The sequence below is a fragment of the Bufo gargarizans genome, chromosome 4 (assembly GCF_014858855.1).
Source record: "Bufo gargarizans isolate SCDJY-AF-19 chromosome 4, ASM1485885v1, whole genome shotgun sequence".
In the NCBI taxonomy this organism is placed as follows: Eukaryota; Metazoa; Chordata; class Amphibia; order Anura; family Bufonidae; genus Bufo; species Bufo gargarizans.
In genome coordinates this window covers 364,190,231-364,208,999 of record NC_058083.1, presented here as the reverse complement: position 1 = coordinate 364,208,999, position 18,769 = coordinate 364,190,231, and the positions used below count along the sequence as shown (strand labels likewise).

Genomic DNA, 18,769 nt, shown 5'->3' with positions numbered 1-18,769 from the left:
AGGAATCCTCTATGGTGGCTCCTCGATAACAATTATAATAACGTATATGTATAGCGAAGTTACTGGTACAAAGTGAATGCAGCTGGTTACACAAGGATTAGAATAATGTTTCCCCGTCATAATCGCAACGCCAGTCATGAATACTAGGCGAAACAAACTTCCTACAGACTATTCTGTCCTCGTTCCAGCGCGGGAATCCATTGCGCATGCGCTGAGAGGGCGCGGCCGGGCGGGCTGCACATCGGAAGTGCACTGCAGTCACTGAGGCGGAGGTGGGTGATGGGTGATGGGTGGACTCTGTAGCTGCGTCCTCCTCGTTCGCACTTGTAATGGCTGTTAGTCTCCCTGTAGAATATAACATTATCCAGTAAAGATGTCCTGCTTTTCCTTTACCATTAGCTATAGTTGTGCTGTGATGCCAACCAGATACTGGCCTATCATAGGATGTGACCCGATGTGTTTGAGCCCCGAGGGGTGGTCGCTAAGTACACACCTGAGACCTCCTGTGGGAGCTGTGTACCGTGCTTCCCTTCATGTATTACCTGGGCATGGATTAAGTAACACTTCTCAATCACTGATGCTTTAGGGCATATTCACACCTATAGATTTGTTGCTGAAAACTAATTTAATATTGTACCAGTGTACCATAAACGTGAATGGCTATATTCGGCACTCCCATAGAAAAAGGACGGCCGCACATGTTTGGTGCTCCTGCCAACACTTTGTGGACTCTTTTCCCAGAGGTCGGACCCGCACCTATCAGACATTGGGGGCATATATTATCCTACAAATATGCCCTCAATGTCCAAGACAGGAATACCCCTTTCAGACCATATTCACGCAGGTAGGGTACATTCACACGAACGTAAACCACCTGTGCCCGTGCTGTGGACTGCAAATTTCGGTCTGCAATGCACGGGCGCTCACCGTGTGAATCCCGTATTGCGGTGCGGGCCCATTCACTTGTGTCTGCGATCTGAAAAATACAACAAAAGAAAGAACATGTCCTATCTTTTGTGGTGCGGAGGCGCTTCCAATCTGTGCCTCCGCCGTATCTTCAGGATTGTGGACACATTCAAGTAAATAGTTCGGCACCTGTGATACGGGCCGGTGCCAGTATATTGCAGTACTGCCACTTTGCGGTCCGTTTTTCACGGATCCGTTCCGTATGGCATATACAGTAATTAAAAAAATTGGGCTGGGCATAACATTTTCAATAGATGGTTCCACAAAAACAGAACGGATACGGAAGACATACGGATGCATTTCCGTACGTGTTCCGTTTTTTTGCGGATCCATTGACTTGAATGGAGCCACAGAATGTGATTTGCTGGCAATAATAGGACATGTTCTATCTTTCAACAGAACGGAAAAACAGAAATATGGAAACGGAATGCATACGGAGTACATTCCTCCTTTTTTTTTTTTTTTTTGCGGAACCATTGAAATTAATGTTTACGTATATGGAACGCAAAAATCGGAAAAAAAAGGTCATGTGAAAGAGGCCTAAAAGAAAACCTGTAGCATCCAAAGGAGCTTTGAAAAATGGAAGATGAAATCTGATTGATTGCTATGGGAACTAAGCCAGTTTTAATAAATCTTCCCCACCTTTTCATCAGCGATTTTGAGCCAAAACCAGGTGCAGATCTTTCCCTTAAGCCTCATGCACACGTCCATGGAACACGGACCGCGACAAACCGGCCTGGATTCCTGCTGAGTGCAGGAGCACACAGCGTCATTGGTTGCTATGACGCCATGCGCCCGCTGCTGTACAGTAATACACTCATATAGATAATACAAGTGTATTACTGTACAGCAGCGGGCGCACGGCATCATAGCAACCAATGACGACGTGCGCTCCTGCACTCAGCAGGAATCCAGGCCGGTATCTCACGGTCCGTGTTCCACGGACGTGTGCATGAGGCTTTATACCTTATGCTGTGATGGCTAACCTGCATTTCAGCTGTGGTAACACTACGACTCCCTAGTGTACACTTGCTTGGCTGCTCTCAGAACTCCATAGAAATTAATGGAGCATGCTGGGAGTTGTAGTTTTACCACAGCTGGAGTGCCAGAGGTTAGCCAACACTGCGTCTGTGTAGCTTCAATCCTGGTTGTAGCTCACAATCACTGATAAAACACTGAAGGCTGTATTACACCTGCTGATTCTGCAGGCGATTGTTGGGAAAGAAGTGTTCCTTCCCGGGAATGGCCTGCTTTCTAGCTAAGGAGACCACTGCTATTACATGCAACGATCTCCTCCACAGTATGGGGAGGAGCGATCATTATGCTATTGCTCTTCCCCATACTGACTAGTTATTTGCTGGCAGCAGATCGCGATTAGACAGCACAATCTGCAGCTGGCAAATTGTGATTTTTCAGCATGCTTGGGTAATCGGCGGCAGTATTACACTACCAGATGATTGCTAACCAGCGCTACTACAAACGCTCGTTAGCAATTATCTGGCAGAAAATTACCTGTATAATACAGGCTTTACATGTGAATAAGGCTTAACCCCTTCCCGACCTATGACTTGCTACTACGTCATGGGAACCACTGCGTTCCCGCAATTTGACGTAATAGTGCGTTATAGTGATCGCGCGGGCACACTGCAGGGTCCCGGCAGTCTGTGGTAGCCGGGCCCCTGCTGTATCTGCCGGCATTGCTGTAAAAGCTGATGCCGGCGTATTAACCCCTTCTAGGCCGCGGTCCGCGCTGACCACAACATAGAAGAGGTTTTTGTTGGGTAAGCGATCGCATCAAGTTCCCGCGCTACTGTGGTGGGGACCTGATGCGACACAAGGCAGCCCGACGAAGTGTAAAAAAAAGCCATTTCTGTCACATTACATCACAAAAATTGCAACAGCAAGTGATCAAAAAGGCATATTCCCCCCAAAATAGTACCAATCAGACAGTCACCTCATCCTGCTGAAAATGGGACCCTACCTAAGAGAATCGGTCAAAAAATAAAAAAGCTATCCCTCTCAGACAATGGAAACACTAAATTATTATTTTTTTGCTTCAAAACTGCTATTGTGTAAAACTTAAATAAGAAAAAGTAGACATATCCCTCAGGTAAACGCTGTAAAACGGTGCCAAAACATACATTTAGAGTAATATAGAGCAATTAAAAATCATATGTACCCCAATATAGTACCAATAAAACTGGCACCTTATCCCTTAGTTTCCAAAATGTGGTAACTTTTTTGAGTTTCTACTGTAGGGGGGCTTCAAATGGGACATGGCATCTAAAAAACAGTTCAGCTAAATTCAGCCTTCCAAAAACCATATGGAGTTCCTTTCCTTCTGCACAATTCCGTGTGCCCGTACAGCAGTTTACGATCACATGTGGGGTGGGGTGTTTCTGTAAACTGCAGAATCAGGGTAATAAATATTGAGTTTTATTTGGCTGTTAACTCGTGCTTTGCTACTGGAAAAAATAGATTACTATGTAAAATCTGCCAAAAAAGTGAAATTCTGAAATTTTATCTCCATTAATTCTTGTGGAACACCTAAAGGGTTAACAAAGTATGTAAAATCAGTTTTCTATCCCTTGAGGGGTGTAGTTTCTAAATATTATTTGAGTGGTTTCTATTATGTAAGGCCTCTTTCACACTTGCGTTGTTAGGATCTGGCGTGCACTTCCGTTGCCGGAAGTGCCCGCCGGATCCGTAACACCGCAAGTGAACTGAAAGCATTTGAAGACTGATCAGTCTTCAAAATGCGTTCAGTGTTACTATGGCAGCCAGGACGCTATTAAAGTCCTGGTTGCCGTTGCCATAGTAGTAGTGGGGGAGAAGTATACTTACCGCCCGTGCGGCTCCCGGGGCGCTCCAGAATGACGTGCGGGTGTGATGCGATTTTCACGCACGGTTGCTAGGTGACGATCAGGATGGGGACCCGATCATTATTATTTTCCCTTAAAACATGGTTATAAGGGAAAATAATAGCATTCTGAATACAGAATGCATGGTACAATAGGGCTGGAGGGGTAAAAAAATATTAAACAGTAATTTAACTCACCTTAATCCACTTGTTCGCACAGCCGGCATCTCTTCTGTCTTCATCTGTGAGGAAAAGGACCTTTCATGACGTCACTACGCTCATCACATGATCCATCACCATGGTGATGGATCATGTGAATGACCATGTGATGAGCGTAGTGACGTAATCAAAGGCCCTTTTCCTCACAGATGAAGACAGAAGAGATGCCGGCTGCGCGAACAAGTGGATTAAGGTGAGTTAAAATTAATATTTTTTAAAAAAATTTTAACCCCTCCAGCCCTATTTTACTTAGCATTCTGTATTCAAAATGTATTATCTTTTTTATTTTTCCTTATAACATGGTTATAAGTGAAAATAATAGCAATCTACACAACCTTGAACCCAAACCTGAACTTCTGTGAAGAAGTTTGGGTCTGGGTACCACAGTCGATTTTCTTTTTTTTTTTTTCTTTTTTTTTAATCACGCGCGTGTAAAACACATTGCACCCGCGCGTGAAAAAACTGAACAACGGAACGCAATCGCAGTCAAAACGGACGCAATTGCGTACCTACTCGCGCGGGTTTGCCGCAATGCATCGGGACGCATCGGGACACGCTCGTGTGAAAGAGGCCTAAGCCTTCTAATGTCCCCAAAAATAAAATATAATTTTCAAAATGATCCAAACATGAAGTAGACATATGGATAATGTAAAGTAATTACTATTTTTGGAGTTATTACTATCATAAAAGTAGAGGAATTGAAATTTGCTAATTATTATTATTTTTGTTGTAAATTTAGATTTTTTTTTATAAATAAAACGTTTTATTTTTTTTACTCAATTTTACCACTGTCATGAAGTACAATATGTGACGAGAAAACAATCTCAGAATGACCTGTATAAGTAAAATCTTTTTAAAGTTATCACCACATATGTCAGATTTGCAAAAAATGGCCTGGGCAGGAAAGTAAAAACAGGCCCGGGGTTGAAGGGGTTAAAGGGGTATTCCCATCATAATGATCACTGTTAAATCTGTTCATTTGACAGTGATCATTTTTGTAAATATATCTGATTAACTACCGTATTTTTCGCCCTATAAGACGCACCAGCCCATAAGATGCACCTAGGTTTTTGGGGAGGAAAATAAGAAAAAAAATATTTTTAACCAAAAGGTGTGCTTTTGGTGGATTTGGAACTGATGGTGGTCTGTGGATGGCACTATTACTGGGGATCTGTGGATGACGGGCACTGTTACAGGGGGGATCTGTGGATGGCACTGTTATATACAGTACAGACCAAAAGTTTGGACACACCTCATTCAAAGAGTTTTCTTTATTTTCATGACTATGAAAATTGTAGATTCACACTGAAGGCAACAAAACTATGAATTAACACATGTGGAATTATATACATAGCACTTGTTGGCCCTTTTGCCTTCATTCTGCGGTCCAGATCACCCCCAAACCATCTTGATTGGGTTCAGGTCCAGTGACTGTGGAGGCCAGGTCATCTGGCGTAGCACCCCATCACTCTCCTTCATGGTCAAATAGCCCTTCCACAGCCTGGAGGTGTGTTTGGGGTCATAGAAACATAGAATGTGTCGGCAGATAAGAACCATTTGGCCCATCTAGTCTGCCCAATATACTGAATACTATGGATAGCCCCTGGCCCTATCTTATATGAAGGATGGCCTTATGCCTATCCCATGCATGCTTAAAGAGGACCTTTCACTACTCTACAAACTAAAAACTAACTAGATCAGTGGGCAGAGCCGCTCCGTTCGCCCGGTATAGGCTCCGGTGTCTGCGCTCCCTCTGACTGATTTCTTGTAGGAGGCGTGTCCCTTGCTGCAGCGCTGGCCAATCGCAGCGCACAGCTCATAGCCTGGCTATACATGTTACGGTCCTTTAATCTTTCCTGGTAAGTTTTATCCTGCAATCCATGTACCAGTTTAGTAGCTCTTCTCTGAACTCTCCAAAGAATCAATATCCTTCTGGAGATATGGTCTCCAGTACTGAGCACAATACTCCAAATGAGGTCTCACTAGTGCTCTGTAGAGCGGCATGAGCACCTCCCTCTTTCTACTGGTAATTCCTCTCCCTATACACCCAAGCATTCTGCTACCATTTCCTGCTGCTCTATGACATTGTCTGCCTACCTTTAAGTCTTCTGAAATAATGATCCCTAAATCCCTTTCCTCAGATACTGAGGTTAGGACTGTATCACTGATTTTATATTCTGCTCTTGGGTTTTTACGTCCCAGGTGCATTATCTTGCACTTATCAACATTCAATTTTAGTTGCCAGATTTTTGACCATTCCTCTAGTTTTCCGAAGTCCTTTTCCATTTGGTGTATCCCTCCAGGAACATCAACCCTGTTACAAATGTTTGTGTCATCAGCAAAAAGACACACCTTACCATTGAGGCCTTCTGCAATTTCGCTGATAAAGATGTTAAACAATATGCGTCCCAGAACAGATCCCTGAGGTACCCCACTGGTAACAAGACCTTGGTCTGAATATACTCCATTGACTACAACACTCTCTTGCCTGTCCCTCAGCCACAGCCTAATCCATTCAACAATATGGGAGTCCAAGCCCAAAGACTGCACTTTATTGATAAGCCTTCTATGTGGGACAGTATCAAAAGCCTTACTAAAGTCTAGATAAGCGATGTCTACTGCACCTCCTCCATCTATTATTTTAGTCACCCAATCAAAAAATTCCATAAGATTAGTTTGACCTGATCTCCCTGAAGTAAACCCATGCTGTTTTTCATCTTTAAATCCATGGGATTTTAGATGTTCCACAATCCTCTCCTTAAGTATGGTTTCCATTAATTTCCCCACTATTGATGTCAGGCTTACTGGCCTATAGTTGCCTGATTCCTCCCTACTACTTTTCTTGTGAATGGGCACAACATTTGCTAATTTCCAATCCTCTGGGATGACTCCTTTTGCCAGTGATTGGTTAAATAAATCTGCTAATGGTTTTGCTAGTTCACCGCTGAGCTCTTTTAATAGCTTTGGGTGTATCCCATCAGGACCCTGTGACTTATTTGTATTAATTTTAGACAGGTGACTTAGAACCTCTTCCTCTGTAAAGACACATGCATCAAAAGATTCATTAGTCTTCTTTCCTAACTAAACTTCTCCTTCATTTTCCTTTGTAAAAACTGAACAGAAGTATTCATTGAGGCAGTCAGCTAGTTCTTTGTCTTCTTCCATATACCTTCCTTCTTTTGTTTTTAACCGCTTACCGCTAAGCTAACGCCGAAAGGCGTCATCTCCGCGGCGCTCCCAGGCTACGCTAACGCCGATTGGCGTCATCTCGCGTGAGCCGAGATTTCCTGTGAACGCGCGCACACAGGCGCGCGCGCTCACAGGAAAGGAAGGTAAGCGAGTGGATCTCCAGCCTGCCAGCGGCGATCGCTCGCTGGCAGGCTGGAGATCCGAATTTTTTAACCCCTAACAGGTATATTAGACGCTGTTTTCATAACAGCGTCTAATATACCTCCTACCTGGTCCTCTGGTGGTCCCTTTTGTTAGGATCGACCACCAGAGGACTCAGGTAGGTCAGTACAGTCGCACCAAACACCACACTACACTACACTACACCCCCCCGTCACTTATTAACCCCTTATAAACCCCTGATCACCCATGATCACCCCATATAAACTCCCTGATCACCCCCCTGTCATTGATCACCGCCCTGTCATTGATCACCGCCCTGTAAGGCTCCATTCAGACGTCCGTATGCTTTTTACGGATCCACGGATACATGGATCGGATCCGCAAAAAGCATACGGACGTCTGAATGGAGCCTTACAGGGGGGTGATCAATGACAGACGGGTGATCACCCATATACACTCCCTGATCACCCCCTGTCATTGATCACCCCCCTGTAAGGCTCCATTCAGACGTCCGCATGATTTTTATGGATCCATGGATACATGGATCGGATCCGCAAAACACATGCGGACGTCTGAATGGAGCCTTACAGGGGGTGATCAATGACAGGCGGGTGATCACCCATATACACTCCCTGATCACCCCCCTGTCATTGATAACCCCCCTGTAAGGCTCCATTCAGACGTCCGCATGCGTTTTGTGGATCCGATCCATGTATCCATGGATCCGTAAAAAATCATGCGGATGTCTGAATGGAGCCTTACAGGGGGGGTGATCAGTGACAGGGGGGTGATTACCCTGATCACCCCCTGTCATTGATAACCCCCCTGTAAGGCTCCATTCAGACGTCCGCATGCGTTTTGTGGATCCGATCCATGTATCCATGGATCCGTAAAAAATCATGCGGATGTCTGAATGGAGCCTTACAGGGGGGGTGATCAGTGACAGGGGGGTGATCACCCTGATTACCCTGATCACCCCCTGTCATTGATAACCCCCCTGTAAGGCTCCATTCAGACGTCCGCATGCGTTTTGTGGATCCGATACATGTATCCATGGATCCGTAAAAAATCATGCGGATGTCTGAATGGAGCCTTACAGGGGGTGATCAGTGACAGGGGGGTGATCACCCTGATTACCCTGATCACCCCCTGTCATTGATAACCCCCCTGTAAGGCTCCATTCAGACGTCCGCATGCGTTCTGTGGATCCGATACATGTATCCATGGATCCGTAAAAAATCATGCGGATGTCTGAATGGAGCCTTACAGGGGGGGTGATCAGTGACAGGGGGGTGATCACCCTGATTACCCTGATCACCCCCTGTCATTGATAACCCCCCTGTAAGGCTCCATTCAGACGTCCGCATGCGTTCTGTGGATCCGATACATGTATCCATGGATCCGTAAAAAATGATGCGGATGTCTGAATGGAGCCTTACAGGGGGGGTGATCAGTGACAGGGGGGTGATCACCCTGATCACCCCCTGTCATTGATAACCCCCCTGTAAGGCTCCATTCAGACGTCCGCATGCGTTCTGTGGATCCGATACATGTATCCATGGATCCGTAAAAAATCATGCGGATGTCTGAATGGAGCCTTACAGGGGGGGTGATCAATGACAGGGGGGTGATCACCCTGATTACCCCCTGTCATTGATAACCCCCCTGTAAGGCTCCATTCAGACGTCCGCATGCGTTCTGTGGATCCGATCCATGTATCCATGGATCTGTAAAAAATCATGCGGATGTCTGAATGGAGCCTTACAGGGGGGGTGATCAGTGACAGGGGGGTGATCACCCTGATTACCCTGATCACCCCCTGTCATTGATAACCCCCCTGTAAGGCTCCATTCAGACGTCCGCATGCGTTCTGTGGATCCGATACATGTATCCATGGATCCGTAAAAAATCATGCGGATGTCTGAATGGAGCCTTACAGGGGGGGTGATCAGTGACAGGGGGGTGATCACCCTGATTACCCTGATCACCCCCTGTCATTGATAACCCCCCTGTAAGGCTCCATTCAGACGTCCGCGTGAGTTCTGTGGATCCGATCCATGTATCCATGGATCCGTAAAAAATCATGCGGATGTCTGAATGGAGCCTTACAGGGGGGGTGATCAATGACAGGGGGGTGATCAGGGAGTCTATATGGGTGATCACCCCCCTGTCATTGATCACCCCCCCCCCCCCCCGGTAAGGCTCCATTCAGACATTTTTTTTGGCACAAGTTAGCGGAAATTTTTTGTTTGTTTTTGTTTTTGTTTTTTCTTACAAAGTCTCATATTCTACTAACTTGTGTCAAAAAATAAAATCTCACATGGACGCACCATACCCCTCACGGAATCCAAATGCGTAAACATTTTTAGACATTTATATTCCAGACTTCTTCTCACGCTTTAGGGCCCCTAAAAAGCCAGGGCAGTATAAATACCCCACATGTGACCCCATTTCGGAAAGAAGACACCCCAAGGTATTCCGTGAGGGGCATATTGAGTCCATGAAAGATTGAAATTTTTGTCCTAAGTTAGCGGAAAGTGAGACTTTGTGAGAAAAAAACAAAAAAAAAAAATCAATATCCGCTAACTTATGCAAAAAAAAAAAAAATTCTAGGAACTCGCCAGGCCCCTCATTGAATACCTTGGGGTGTCTTCTTTCCAAAGTGGGGTCACATGTGGGGTATTTATACTGCCCTGGCTTTTTAGGGGCCCGAAAGTGTGAGAAGAAGTCTGGGATCCAAATGTCTAAAAATGCCCTCCTAAAAGGAATTTGGGCCCCTTTGCGCATCTAGGCTGCAAAAAAGTGTCACACATGTGGTATCGCCGTACTCAGGACAAGTTAGGGAATGTGTTTTGGGGTGTCATTTTACATATACCCATGCTGGGTGAGAAAAATATCTTGGTCAAATGCCAACTTTGTATAAAAAAATGGGAAAAGTTGTCTTTTGCCAAGATATTTCTCTCACCCAGCATGGGTATATGTAAAATGACACCCCAAAACACATTCCCCAACTTCTTCTGAGTACGGCGATACCAGATGTGTGACACTTTTTTGATGCCAAGGTGGGCAAAGGGGCACATATTCCAAAGTGCACCTTTCGGATTTCACCGGTCATTTTTTTACAGATTTTGATTGCAAAGTACTTCTCACACATTTGGGCCCCTAAATTGCCAGGGCAGTATAACTACGCCACAAGTGACCCCATTTTGGAAAGAAGACACCCCAAGGTATTCCGTGAGGGGCATGGCGAGTTCCTAGAATTTTTTATTTTTTGTCGCAAGTTAGTGGAATATGAGACTTTGTAAGGAAAAAAGAGAAAGAAAAAAAAAATCATCATTTTCCACTAACTTGTGACAAAAAATAAAAAATTCTAGGAACTCGCCATGCCCCTCACGGAATACCTTGGGGTGTCTTCTTTCCAAAATGGGGTCACTTGTGGCGTAGTTATACTGCCCTGGAAATTTAGGGGCCCAAATGTGTGAGAAGTACCTTGCAATCAAAATGTGTAAAAAATGGCCTGCAAAATCTGAAAGGTGCACTTTGGAATATGTGCCCCTTTGCCCATCTTGGCAGCAAAAAAGTGTGACACATCTTGTATCGCCGTACTCAGGAGAAGTTGGGGAATGTGTTTTGGGGTGTCATTTTACATATACCCATGCTGGGTGAGAGAAATATCTTGGCAAAAGACAACTTTTCCCATTTTTTTATACAAAGTTGGCATTTGACCAAGATATTTTTCTCACCCAGCATGGGTATATGTAAAATGACACCCCAAAACACATTGCCCAACTTCTCCTGAGTACGGCGATACCACATGTGTGACACTTTTTTGCTGCCAAGGTGGGCAAAGGGGCACATATTCCAAAGTGCACCTTTTGGATTTCACCGGTCATTTTTTACACATTTTGATTGCAAAGTACTTCTCACACATTTGGGCCCCTAAATTGCCAGGGCAGTATAACTACCCCACAAGTGACCCCATTTTGGAAAGAAGACACCCCAAGGTATTCCGTGAGGGGCATGGCAAGTTTTTAGAATTTTTTATTTTTTGTCGCAAGTTAGTGGAATATGAAACTTTGTAAGAAAAAATAAAAAAAATAAAATCATCATCATTTTCCGCTAACTTGTGACAAAAAATAAAAAGTTCTATGAACTCACTATGCCCATCAGTGAATACCTTAGGGTGTCTACTTTCCGAAATGGGGTCATTTGTGGGGGTTTTCTACTGTTTGGGCATTGTAGAACCTCAGGAATCATGACAGGTGCTCAGAAAGTCAGAGCTGCTTCAAAAAGCGGAAATTCACATTTTTGTACCATAGTTTGTAAATGCTATAACTTTTACCCAAACCATTTTTTTTTTGCCCAAACATTTTTTTTTTATCAAAGACATGTAGAACAATAAATTTGGCGAAAAATGTATATATGGATGTCGTTTTTTTTGCAAAATTTTACAGCTGAAAGTGAAAAATGTCATTTTTTTGCAAAAAAAATCGTTAAATTTCGATTAATAACAAAAAAAGTAAAAATGTCAGCGGCAATGAAATACCACCAAATGAAAGCTCTATTAGTGAGAAGAAAAGGAGGTAAAATTCATTTGGGTGGTAAGTTGCATGACCGAGCAATAAACCGCTAAAGTTGTGGAGTGCCGATTTGTAAAAAAGGGCCTGGTCACTAGGGGGGTATAAACCTGTGGTCCTTAAGTGGTTAATTTGGTAATTCCTTGTTTTAGTTTCCTTTTTTCATTTATGTATCTGAAGAATGCCTTATCGCCTTTTTTCCCTGACTGAGCTAATTTCTCTTCTGCCTGTGCTTTAGAAGCTCTTATAACTTGTTTGGCCTCTCTCTGCCAAATCTTATAAATTTGTCTGTCATCCTCTCTTTTTTTTTCTTTTTTATAATTCCTAAATGCTATATTTTTGTTTTTAATGATTTTGGCCACTCCTGCTGAGTACCACAGTGGTCTCTTCCTTTTTTGCTTTTACTGACAAGCCTAATGTAATTTTCTGTTGCCTTCAATAGTGCTACTTTTAAGTATTCCCATTTCTCCTGGACTCCAATGAAACTGTTCCAGTCTGATAGGGACTCGTATACCACTAATCTAATTTTAGAAAAGTCAGTTTTTCTAAAATCTAAAACTTTTATTTTTGTGTGGTGTGACTCAGTCACTGTACTTATAGTAAACCACACTGACCAGGGCTCCAATGCGACTTAGAATTGTGAAATGGCGACAAGACTTTGTAGTCTTGTCGCCATTTGCGCCTAGACCCTCCGCTGCTCTGCCGCTTTAAGAAGATCGGCATTTCATCCAGCAGGCAGAAGGCAATCCAATAACAGAGCTCCGCACAGTGGATAGAGCTCTGTTAGAGAGGAGGCTGCTGATTGGTCTTAGTATTCCCGGGCTGCCCTGCCATTGGCTGCTCCTCTCACCCTGCCCCCATTCTCCTGTGCTGAACACAGCAGACGCTTGATCTCAGTCAGAGTAATGAAGAAGACAGGGAGCCACGCCATGCAGACTGCTCCATAGAACGGAGGTTAGCTTGAGAAGGAATAATTAACAATCCACAAAGAGACAGTCACTCACCCCTGCGCTGATAAAGGCTAATCTTTGTCTTTACAACCCTGATAACACTCAGGGGGCCCGCTGCTGGTGCTCCGTGTGAGCTCCCTGCCTGGGCTCACAAACATTCTTAATAAGGGAATAAAAGGGTTAATAGGAGCCGCACTGGTCAAGACACTAAAAAGCCAGTGAACCATATCTCTTTCAATAGTCGTGCTTAGTAGGAGGGGAGGTTATCTCCTAAGCACAGACTTTTGAAAGAGATATGGTTCACTGGCTTTTTAGTGTCTTGACCAGTGCGGCTCCTATTAACCCTTTACATACTTAACATTAGCAAGTGGCGAGATGACTGCTGATCACCCCCCCACTTGCTAATGGCTGCCGCTGCCCAGTATCCCCCCCCCCCAACTTTCTCTGCGCATCTCCAATTTTATGCTGAAGTGTTGGGGGGGGTTAAAGACACCTTTTCTTGTGTGAGCCTGATAAGTGCAATTGTGACCAGATCCATCAGTTGCTGCACGTGTGGCGGTATTGAGGGAGCACTCCGCCATTTGTACAGCCTACAATGTACTCCAGAGCTGCACTCACTATTCTGCTGGTGCAGTCACTGTGTACATACATTACTTATCCTGTACTGATCCTGAGTTACATCCACCCCAGCTGCAGATTGCATCGCTACGCTCCTTACTCTTTGCAGTCTCCGGTCTGACACAGTCCCGCCAAGTGCCAGAGTCTGCTAAAAACAACTCAGCGCTCCAGATGGCGACTAAAATGGTCGCCAATGCGCCTTAAAATTTGCAGATGGCGACAAGACTTTTTAGCCTTGTCGCCATTTGCGACCAGGCTGCCGCGCTGTAGCTGGATATTGTGGCGGGGCACGGGCATAAGTGACGCGCTGTTATCTCAGACTCCTAGAGAAACAGACAGGAATGGAGCGGAGCTGAAGTAAGTGTCCATGGTGCTGTAACAGGAAGAGCCCACAGTCATGACAACTTAGCGGCGGCCTCGCTTTTTGGCAGTGTCGGGAGCAGCTTTCAGCCGGGGTGTGTGAGGTAGGCGCTCTTAGCGGGAAACTCTGTTGTTCTCGGGGCTGCTGTGTGAGTGGCACTGGTGTTCGGGGAGCAGGGCAGAGCCAAAATGAGCGCAGCCGATCGGGAGATCATCCGTATCGCTAAGAAGATGGAGCGGATGGTGCAGAAGAAAAACACGGTCAGTGGTGCCTTCTGTGCCCGGCGGGTGAGGGGGAGCTGCCTGCTGTGGGCTCACTGAGGACGACTTACCTGCGGCCAGCGGGAGTCACCTGAGGACAAAGCAGGCTGACTGCAGGAGCTCTACTCTGGGCCCTCAGGTCCTTCTCGGGTGGTATCAGAAGTGCCCCCTGATGCAGCAGAATACAGGCTGCTGTGAATGGAGGGCTGTATCTGAGGCATCAGGGTGACCAGCCTCACATAGGGTACTTTCACATTAGCGTTTTTCTTTTCCGGCATAGAGTTCCGTCACAGGGGCTCTATACCGGAAAATAACTGATCAGGCATATCCCCATGCATTCTGAATGGAGAGTAATCCATTCAGGATGTCTTCAGTTCAGTCATTTTGACTGATCAGGCAAAAGATAAAACCGTAGCATGCTACGGTTTTATCTCCGGCCCAAAAAACTGAAGACTTGGCATTTTTTCCCATAGGAATGTATTAGTGCCGGATCCGGCATTCAAAATACCGGAATGCCGGATCTGTCCTTCCGGCATGCGCAGACCGGTAAAAATACAAGACCGATCCGTCTGTCCGCATGACATGCAGAGAGACGGACCCATCCTTGCAATGCATTTGTGATCCGGATCCGTCTCACAAATGCTTTCAGTCAGCGGCGGATCCGGCGGGCAGTTCCGACGACCGAACTGCCTGCCGGATCACACTGCCGCAAGTGTGAAAGTAGCCGAATACTCTAATTATTCCCTTTCTGATCAGGTTCTGACGTTAGGGATCTGTTCATGTTCATCGGTCTGTCAGGATCTCCAGTATCTGTTATACCGTAATTACATGTATTTTAAATTTGGCGACTAAAAATTTAATTTGGCTCCTAAATTTTTCAGGTTAGGAGCCAATGGCTCCTTGATATTTTTTTTAGTCTGGAGCCCTGCTGACTGGTGATCACTAGATACCAAGCTTTCCCCTACAGTAATATCAGATACCAAATTCCCATTTGTGAATACTAAATCTAAAATGGCCTCCTTCGGGTTGGCTCCTCAACTACTTGTTGTAGAAATAATCTCAGTAGGGAATTTAGAATATCTGTACTCCTGGCAGAACTAGCTATTTTGGTTTTCCAGTTTACATCTGGAAGATTGGAGTCTCCCGTAATGATAACTTTGCCCTTCAATGTCATTTTAGCTATTTCCTCAACTAGTAGATCATCTAATTCTTTGACTTGGCTAGGTGGTCTATATATCACACCTACACGAGTTACCTTATGATTATCAAGCTGCGAGGTAATCCAAACTGACTCTAAATTGTTCTCGCTAACTTGTATCAAATTAGATTTTATTCTGTCTTTTACATACAGGGCCACCCCTCCCACTTCTTGCCTTCTCTGTCTTTCCTTTATAGAGAGAACCCTGGTATTGATATATCCCAGTCATTACTCCCCTTGAACCACGTCTCAGTAACAGCCACTACATCTATATTCTCAGATGCCATTATAGCCTCAAGTTCATTGATCTTATTCCCTAGACTGCGAGCATTTGTAGACAAGACTGAGCTTGTCATTTCTTAACCTTTGTGCTACTGGCCTCTTCTGGCATTGTTCCAGGGGGCAGTTGGACTGCTGGATTATCACTCTTTTGCCCCCCTTTCCGAGTTGAAATGCTTCTTATTAAATACTTGGAACTGTTCTGAGGACATTCTTTCCCTTGAGAGAAAGATGCAAACCATCTTTCTTGTACAGTTCTTTTCCATTCCAACAAGAGCTAACATGAGACACAAAGCCAAACCCTTGGTTCAGACACCATTCACCAAGCCATACATTGAATTCCTTAATGCGCATCTTCCTGTCATGCTGAAGGTTATGCAGAGGGAAAACTGCAGAGAATGAAACAGTTGATGCAACCTCCCGTATATTCTTTCCAAGTGTGTGAAAAGCTTCTTTCACCTTTGAAACCTCATTGCAAGCCAGATCGTTTGTTCCTTTCCTGCTTTGCTTGCCTAACAATATTAAGGATCCGTCGTCTATTCCTGCTAGCGATAGCACCAGGGAGACATCTCACAACACCATTCTGCTCAAACTTCACACCTCTTATGATGGAATCGCCCACCAACAGCTGCTTACTATCAATCCTCACCTTCTCCTTTTTGTCTTTGGCTGCAGTCTTACATACTTTAGGCATGGGAGATGATTGTTTCTCACCCACTGTGCTTGAGCCATCCTCCATGTTGCTCTTGCACTCTGAAAGTGCTGCAAATGAATTATGGAGAGCCACAGACTGTAGGACATGCCTTCTATCCACAACTCTCAGTCTACCAGAACCTACAGTAACCCATCTTCCATTTTTAGGTGGCCTCTATGGCAGTGGCATTGCAATGTTCTCAGCCTGAGTTTGTTTAGTGGTTAATTTAAAAATCTCATATTTCAAAAAGGTAATTTCCTGCTGCATTATGGAGAGCTGTCTACAGATCAGACAGTATCCAAACCTCTGAAGAGTGGAACCTGAAATAAAAGCACAACAATTCCTGCACAGAACCAGGTCTGCCATTGTATAGAGGGGAAAGATTTTAAACAAACAAATCTTGCTTGTTAAGGCTACTTTCACACTTGCGCTTGATCGGATCCGTTCTGAACGGATCCGATCATATTAATGCAGACGGAGGCTCCGTTCAGTACGCATCCGTCTGCATTAATAACTTAGAAAAATTTCTAAGTTCGCAAGTAGCCTGAGCGGATCCGTTCAGACTTTCAATGTAAAGTCAATGGGGGACGGACCCGCTTGAAGATTGAGCCATATGGGCTCATCTTCAAGCGGATCCGTTCCCATTGACTTACATTGTAAGTCTGAACGGATCTGCACGCCTCCGCACGGCCAGGCGGTCAGCTGAACGCTGCAAGCAGCGTTCAGCTGTCCGCCTGTCCGTGCGGAGGCGAGCGGAGCGGAGGCTGAACGCCGCCAGACTGATGCAGTCTGAGCGGATCCGCTCCATTCAGACTGCATCAGGGCTGGACGGAGGCGTCTGGGTCCGCTCGTGAGCTCCTTCAAACGGAGCTCACGAACGGACCCATGAACGCTAGTGTGAAAGTAGCCTTAGGTTGTATCCACCTCCAGATTACCTCCTGAGTATCTCCTGAATATCTCCAATGTTCTTGTAGATCAGCTCTTGGTAAAGCAGTCTTGGAAAAGCAGCAAGCTAATACTGTGTGGCTCTACATATTGTGGGGATGTGCTCGTGGTAGGCTACGGTAGCGGCGGCAGTATTGAGGCAATCATAGACAGTCTTTGTGATACACTGACTTTATTCACACCAACGGCATAACAGGCAATGTGCAGACCACACAGGTGCATATCCACATAGTGCATAGAACAAAAGTCCTTCCATAGAAAATAAACAGCAGGTTTGAGTCACCTTGTTTTGGACAGACCACAGCAGTTCTGCAGGCTTCTAGGCTATCTGCCTTTGTCTCCCTCAGGCCAGAGCCCCTTTGGCTTGTAGCACCACAGGTCCCAGGGCTATCCTTCAATGTGTGCTGCGCCCAGACTCTCCTTCATCAGCACTCACTCTGTCTGTGGAAATCTCCAGCTCAGCAAGACACACCCCACCCCCATCATCAGCAGGCTGGGTTCTTAAAGGCCCAGCTCCACCAAAAACCTGGGCTGGCCGTCAGGAACAGGCACCCCCCCACTCTTTACCTGTTCCCAGTAAGAACCGGCCCGGACACGCTGCGCCAGCAGCATTCGCCGCTGTAACCGCAATGATCTGGTTCTTACTCCACCGAGGCCAGGACCTCTGGTGGCACGTATCGTCCGTCCATTATTATTCCGGGGACTCTCCTACATATCCCCCCCCCCTTTGTTCACCCCTGAGGGCTTGAACATACTGTTCAAGCCTGAGGGGGTGAACACATGCACAGCAGTGTACCCGGGACAGGGCATCTGCGTTCCCCTGTAAGCGGCCGGCCCTGTGCTCAACAGTGAACTTAAAGTTCTGGAGGGACAAGAACCACCTGGTAACCCGAGCGCTCCCCTCCTTAGCCCGACTCATCCACTAGAGAGGGGAGTGGTCGGTCACCAGACTGAACCTTCTCCCCAGAAGGTAATATCTGAGAGACTCGAGTGCCCACTTGATGGCGAGGCACTCTCTCTCCACAATGCTATACCGGGTTTCTGCTGGGGTAAGCTTGCGGCTTAGAAAAACCACGGGGTGCTCTTCCCCGTTGAGCTCCTGGGAAAGCACAGCCCCTAGTCCTACTCCCGAGGCATCTGTTTGAACTACAAACTCCCGCTTGAAGTCGGGCGTCACCAGAACTGGGGACTCACATAGGGCCGACTTCAAACGGGAGAACGCCTCCTCCTCCTTCTCCCCCCAGCGAACCATCACCGACTTTCTACCCTTCAAGAGGCCGGTTAGCGGGGCTGCCAAGGTGGCAAAATGGGGAATGAACCTCATGTAGTACCCAATCAGGCCCAAAAATGACCGTACTTGCTTGGACGTACGAGGCCTGGGCCAATTCCGGATTGCTTCAACTTTATTTACTTGGGGCCTAATGACTCCGCGTCCAATCACATACCCCAAATAGCGAGCTTCCTCTAGTCCCACCGAGCATTTTTTTTGGG

At 45.8% G+C, this 18,769-nt stretch overlaps 1 protein-coding gene across 6 annotated transcripts in view; it reads left to right on the top strand.

The window, feature by feature from the left end:
* The first annotated feature begins 226 nt into the window (after nt 1-226).
* ERMARD (ER membrane associated RNA degradation) overlaps nt 227-18,769 on the top strand; it is a 294,895-nt gene continuing 276,352 nt past the window's right edge. For 2 of the 6 annotated variants that reach the window (XM_044290351.1, XM_044290345.1), the window contains exon 1: nt 245-272. The gene's annotated coding sequence lies outside the window, so the exon portion shown is untranslated. Of the gene's footprint in view, nt 273-12,843; nt 12,928-18,769 lie in introns of those variants that run through there. The other 4 variants (XM_044290348.1, XM_044290347.1, XM_044290350.1 and 1 more) reach the window with 4 other exon arrangements.